The 5,540-nt window shown below is 45.6% G+C and overlaps 1 pseudogene; it reads right to left on the bottom strand.

Annotated features, from left to right (window-relative positions):
- Positions 1-838: 838 nt before the first annotated feature.
- Positions 839-5,164, bottom strand: LOC147705866 (uncharacterized; annotated as a pseudogene).
- Positions 5,165-5,540: the final 376 nt, after the last annotated feature.

Here is a 5,540-nt window from a genome sequence, read left to right as displayed (position 1 = left end):
TTGCAAATGCTTGTTTTTGGTTTGACGCCAGAAGCACTGATGGTGTACCCAAGATATTCAATCTGCTCAACGAGAAATTTACACTTCTCTTTGCGAAGTGTGAGACCCACATTAGACAGTTTTTCCAAAACCAATTTCAGGATTACATTGTGCTCCTCCACGGATTTCCCATATACCAGAATATCATCCTGAAAGTAAATTGTGTTGCTTATTCCTTTAAAAATGTCTGTAAGCATATTCTGGAAAACACTAGCGGGTGAAGTTAATCCAAATGGCAACCGCGTGAATTGATAGGTGCCCTCAGGGGTAATGAACGCTGTGGGATGTTTAGAGTCATTATGCAGTTTAATCTGGTAATAAGCACACTTAAGATCGAGTTTTGAAAATAACTTGGCACCATTTAGAGTTGAAACCAACTCAGTGATATTTGGGAGTGGAAATGTATCAGCAGCAACACACTTATTCAAAGATCTTAAGTGCACACAGAATGAAAAATTGTCTAGCTAACGCGACAAAGAATTTTCAATTCTATTAAGGACACGGAGGCGAGAATTATGCTTCTCTATCTTTACTGACAAATACAGCAGCAAAAGAGTTAAACTTTAAACAAGCATAACCCGGAAGTACAACCCCTTCCAGGTCTGCACCAATAACATCACAGCAATAAGTATAAATGGTCTAATGACGTAGGCACTTCCTCTTTCTTTGCAATGTCCATAAAACTGAATCAGGATCAAAGTCAACTTGGCGTGGAACACATCAGAAAAATCCTCCTAGAATGCAGAGGTCTGGTCAAAGATCTTCAGGACAGCTCAACCTTCAGGATTGGGTGCCTTGATCACCTGAAAAAAAGAAACACAACGATAACACCCATGTCGGACTGAAAAGAAACAGTCACAAAAGAGAATTTGGTGGGGAAAAATAAGAAGTCAAACATAGCATCAAAGAATGCAGTCAATGTCAATAATAATTACAAAGCATGTACAAAATACAAGAAAACATCCTGGGTGGGATAATTCTCGCCTCCGTGTCCTTAATCGAATTAAAAATTCTTTGTCGCGTTAGCTAGACAATTTTTCATTCTATGTCAGTCCACGGAGGCTCAAAATATGCTAGTTTAAAGTTGCTCCACTACAACAGACGCCATATCCACAATAGGTTTGTGATAAAAGGTCTTAAAAGTGGACTCAGAGGACCAGTCCGCCACAGTCATGATATCCTGTAACCTAGACCCCGTGATAAGGGCTTTCGAAGCCATAGAGCCTCTAACAGAATGCGCTCCAAAAATGTAGGAATCAATACCAGCTAGGGTCAATAGCCAAGTAACCCACCTGGCTAGAGTAGCTGAAGAAACTGGGCGGAAAGGTCTCTGAAGAGATATCAAAAGTTGACCTGCTACATCATTTCTAAATTCTCTGGTACAGTCCTCATAGACTTTCAAACATTGCACAACACATAGTTTGCTATGATGTGGAAAAGCAGGATAAGAAACACATTTAGAATTAGTCTTTGTACGACGAGAAATCGTAAAAGAAACTCCAGAGGGAGTAAATACTCTACCTGCTAAATCCAGAGCCTGAACATCTAACACACGTCTACATGAAATAAGATAAAGCAACAGAGTCAGTTTGGCCGATAATTGTTTGCGCGACAAACCTTCATTAGCCGGCCAAGATTGTAAAAATCTCAAACGTTTGATATCTAGGTTGAGGGGGATTTACCAACCTGATACCGCGCAAAAACTTTACAGACCAAGGAATGTTCCCCTACAGGTCTACCATCTATATGAGGATGTCCCGCCGAAATGGCTGATCTAAAATTGTTTACCGTTCTGTAAGCCATGCCAGATTTGGCTAATTCGGACAAGAAATTCACAATCACAGTGGCTCGAGATCCCAACGGATCACTCTGTTGTTCACCACACCAACGCACCCATCGACGCCAAGCGGACTCATAACGCTTGTGAGTGGAGGGTGCCCAAGACTGGGAGAGAAAGAAGAGAGTGTCTTGCGAAACTCCCAGCACTTGCCAGCGTCGCCGGAAAGTCTCCACGCCATGAGAGATACTTGGCCTTGCAGGACCAAAGGATGAAGAAGACCGACTGGGTTCGTTAACAACTCCAGAAAGGAACTTATCCGAACCGGAGGGGCACATGAAAGAGTCATTGCTCCCGGAAACCACGCTTTGGCTTTCCAACAAGGTGACACTAGGATTATTTCCGCTCCCTGTCGGCGAGTCTGAGCTAGCAACCTTGGGATCATTACAAATGGTGGAAAGGCATACAGAATGCCCATCGTCCATGATTGAAGGAAGGCGTCCGAGCTGATCGCCAACGGATCCGGACGCCAACTGTAAAACAGGGGAAGTTGTCTGTTGAGTCGAGACGCAAACAGATCTAGAACACACGGGCCCCATTTGGAGTTCAACGCTTGGAACACATTAGGATGAAGTTTCCAATTGCTGGTGTCCCTTAGAAATCTGGAATTCCAATCTGCCACCACATTCAAGGAACCCGGAATGTATTCCGCCGTCACTGAGATGTGATGGTCCAGACAATAATGCCAAAAATCCTTGGCAATTTCCACTAAGAGTCGGGACCTGGTACCTCCCAGACGATTGATGTAACGTACCGCGGACACATTGTCCATGTGCAGAAGTATACAACAACTTGCTTTCTGAGGAGATAAAGTCCGAATAGCAAAAGAACCCGCCAACAGCTCTAGGCAGTTCATATGAAGTCGCAACTCCTCCTGGGACCACCCGTCTACAGTGTCCCTCAACGAGCCCCCCAGTCCCAGCGACTGGCATAGGACTCTATGATGGCATCCGGAGTCGCTGCAAAGGAGGCCTTGCCATTCCAAGCATCCATGTATTCTAACCACCAATTTATTTCTAGACAAGCCTCCCGAGAGAGCACAATCTGTTCTGCATAATGTAAGCCCCTGCGAAGATGTAAGATTTTTAACCTCTGTAAGGCCCTGTAATGAAGGGGACCTGGAAATATCGCTTGAATGGGCGCTGCCAACAAACCGACGAGGCGGGCTAACGTCCTCAATGATATTGTCGGAGAGGCAAGCGCTCTCCTGAACTCTTTCTTGATCGCAGTCCTCTTCTTGAGAGATAAGAGTTGTTGAGATGTCACAGAATTGACCTGAAAACCCAAAAGTCGATGACTTGCGATGGAATCAGGAGAGATTTGGGAACATTGAGAAAACCTAACTCTTGAAGGAGATGTATAGTCCAGGACAGATGCAGCTGAACTATCTCGACCGACTGACCCATGATCAGAATGTCGTCTAGATAGAAAATTAGTCTGACTCCTCTTTCTCTCAACCACTGAACAACCGGTCTCATGAGTTTTGTGAAACACCATGGAGCGGACGAAAGACCGAAGGGCATGGCCGTAAACTCGAACCATCGATTGCGCCACTGAAATTGGAGGAAGCAGCGATGAGGATGAAATATGGCAACGGTTAGGTAAGCATCCTATAGATCTAACCGAACTATCCAATTGTGGCTCAATAACATGTCTCGTAAGAGATGAATACCCTCCATCTTGAAATGGCGGTACACTACACCCACATTTAAAACCTTCAGGTTCAGAACTAGACGAAAGCCAAGATCTTTCTTGGGCACTAGGAAAATTGTACTTACAATACCGTGCGGATGAAGAACCGTTTGCACAATAGCCCCTTTGATCAACAAAGACTGAATTTCCTCGTCAATGAAACTCATCTCTACAGGGGGAAAACTTAGGGGTCTCGGAACCACTGTTTGATTGGGAGTGGAATAAAACTCTATCTGGAAACCCTGAACAGTCTGATGGATCCAAGGGTCTGAAGACAGGGCCTCCCACCTGGGAAGGAACTGTGCCAGACGACCTCCCACCATGTGATCCCCATAATGCAAAATGGGTACCTGAATACGAGGAGTTTCCAGACTGGAACTGCTGGCCTTAATAGTTGCCGCGCTGACCACGGCCTCTGTCGCCTCTGTTCCTGGTCGGATAAAATTTGGATCTCTGGGCACCTCCTCTGCCCCTTTGATCTGAACCTTTAGAGGTCCGATTTCCTCCTCGGCCGGAACCGCGACCTCTGAAACGGCCGGCCCTATTAAAAACACCAGAGTGAAAAACTTTTTTGATATTGGCTTGTGCTTTATCTAAAGCCGAAAAAGTTGCCACATATTTTCCCATTTTCTTAACAAAATCTTCTCCAAATAGCATGCCATTGGCTAAGGAACCTGGTTCCGTGGTTGCCATTTCTGCTAGCTGAGGGTCAATATGCATCAAAAAGGATCTTCTCCTCTCAGTGGATAATGCCACATTTGCATTGCCCTAGAAACACATGGCGCGTTGCCCCCACTCCATAATCTCAGAAGGATCCAGAGGAGTACCTTTATCCTCAGCCACGACTGCAGCGTCTAAAATTTTAGTCAGTGGGCCAGAGATGTCCAAAAGCTTATCCTGGCATCCCTTCCAGGCCCTATCTAAACCCTTTTTGGGGTCCTTAGCGAATTTACGCATAAAGGTAGCCATATTGGGGTCCAAATCCGGTGTATCTGTCACTTTGCCCAATAAAGATGGTCGAGGACACTCAGCCTGTAGGGTGGCTCTGACTTGGTTCTCAAAACCCTGACGTAGATTATTTTGTACAGACTGTGCCACTTCTACACAGGGTTGCCATTCCGTGGAACGAGGATGGATTACATTTTGAGGGTTAAACAACAAATGTTTAGGCTGCACTTCTTCTTGTGCGTCATAAAACATGTGCTTGGTCTTCTTGACCTTCTTTTTGTGTTTAACTGACTCATCAGAATCCGAAGTATCAGGAGTAGTTGGAGACGAGTCTCCCTGTGCATCCCTGTCGGCCAAGGAACCATGGTCTAAAAGCACACTCTTTGCCTCATTCAACAGGGCTTCAGCCGAAGCTCGAGAGGAAGAGGAAGATTTGCTAGCGGATTTAGATTTTCTTTTACCAGAAGATTTTAAAGTCTTCGCTAAAGGCTTCAGCGCCTTGATAAGCACCTTATTCATTAAACCCCGGACGTGAGCCTCCTGGGCTTCCACAGGTTGCTCCTCCATAGTTTCATCATAAGGTTCCTGATATTCTTCAAACTCATTGTATTCTACCCACTTGTCTTCCTCCTCAGCGTAGTCCACCATGATAATGTTAGGAGGTCTGAAGGAGTTCTAGGGGGAGATCCCAAGGGCAAAAGACGTCTTAGCAGCTAAAAAGAAAAAGACTTGGGTCAAAAAAGCAATATACAAGTGGCAGGAGCATGCCCTTAATAATCTCCCCTAATGCAAAACATTAATCTGGAAAACGCTCCAGTCAGCGTTCAAAACTGAGCCAGGGATTTCACAGGCGAGTTGCAACACACAGCGCGAAGAGCCGGGCTTCGATTCAGTCACCGGCTCTTCGCGCATGCGCAGAAACATGAAGGCGGGGCTTAACCAAGCCTGCTCCCCTCACGCACCAAAGTGCGTAGCTCTGCTCCCTCGCCACAGCCCTCAAAACAGAAACAACACGGAGGGGCAC

The sequence above is a fragment of the Lissotriton vulgaris genome, chromosome 7, assembly GCF_964263255.1.
Source record: "Lissotriton vulgaris chromosome 7, aLisVul1.2, whole genome shotgun sequence".
NCBI lineage: Eukaryota > Metazoa > Chordata > Amphibia > Caudata > Salamandridae > Lissotriton > Lissotriton vulgaris.
The sequence above is the reverse complement of the archived record's forward strand: the minus strand, read 5'-3'. Positions and strand labels throughout refer to the sequence as shown.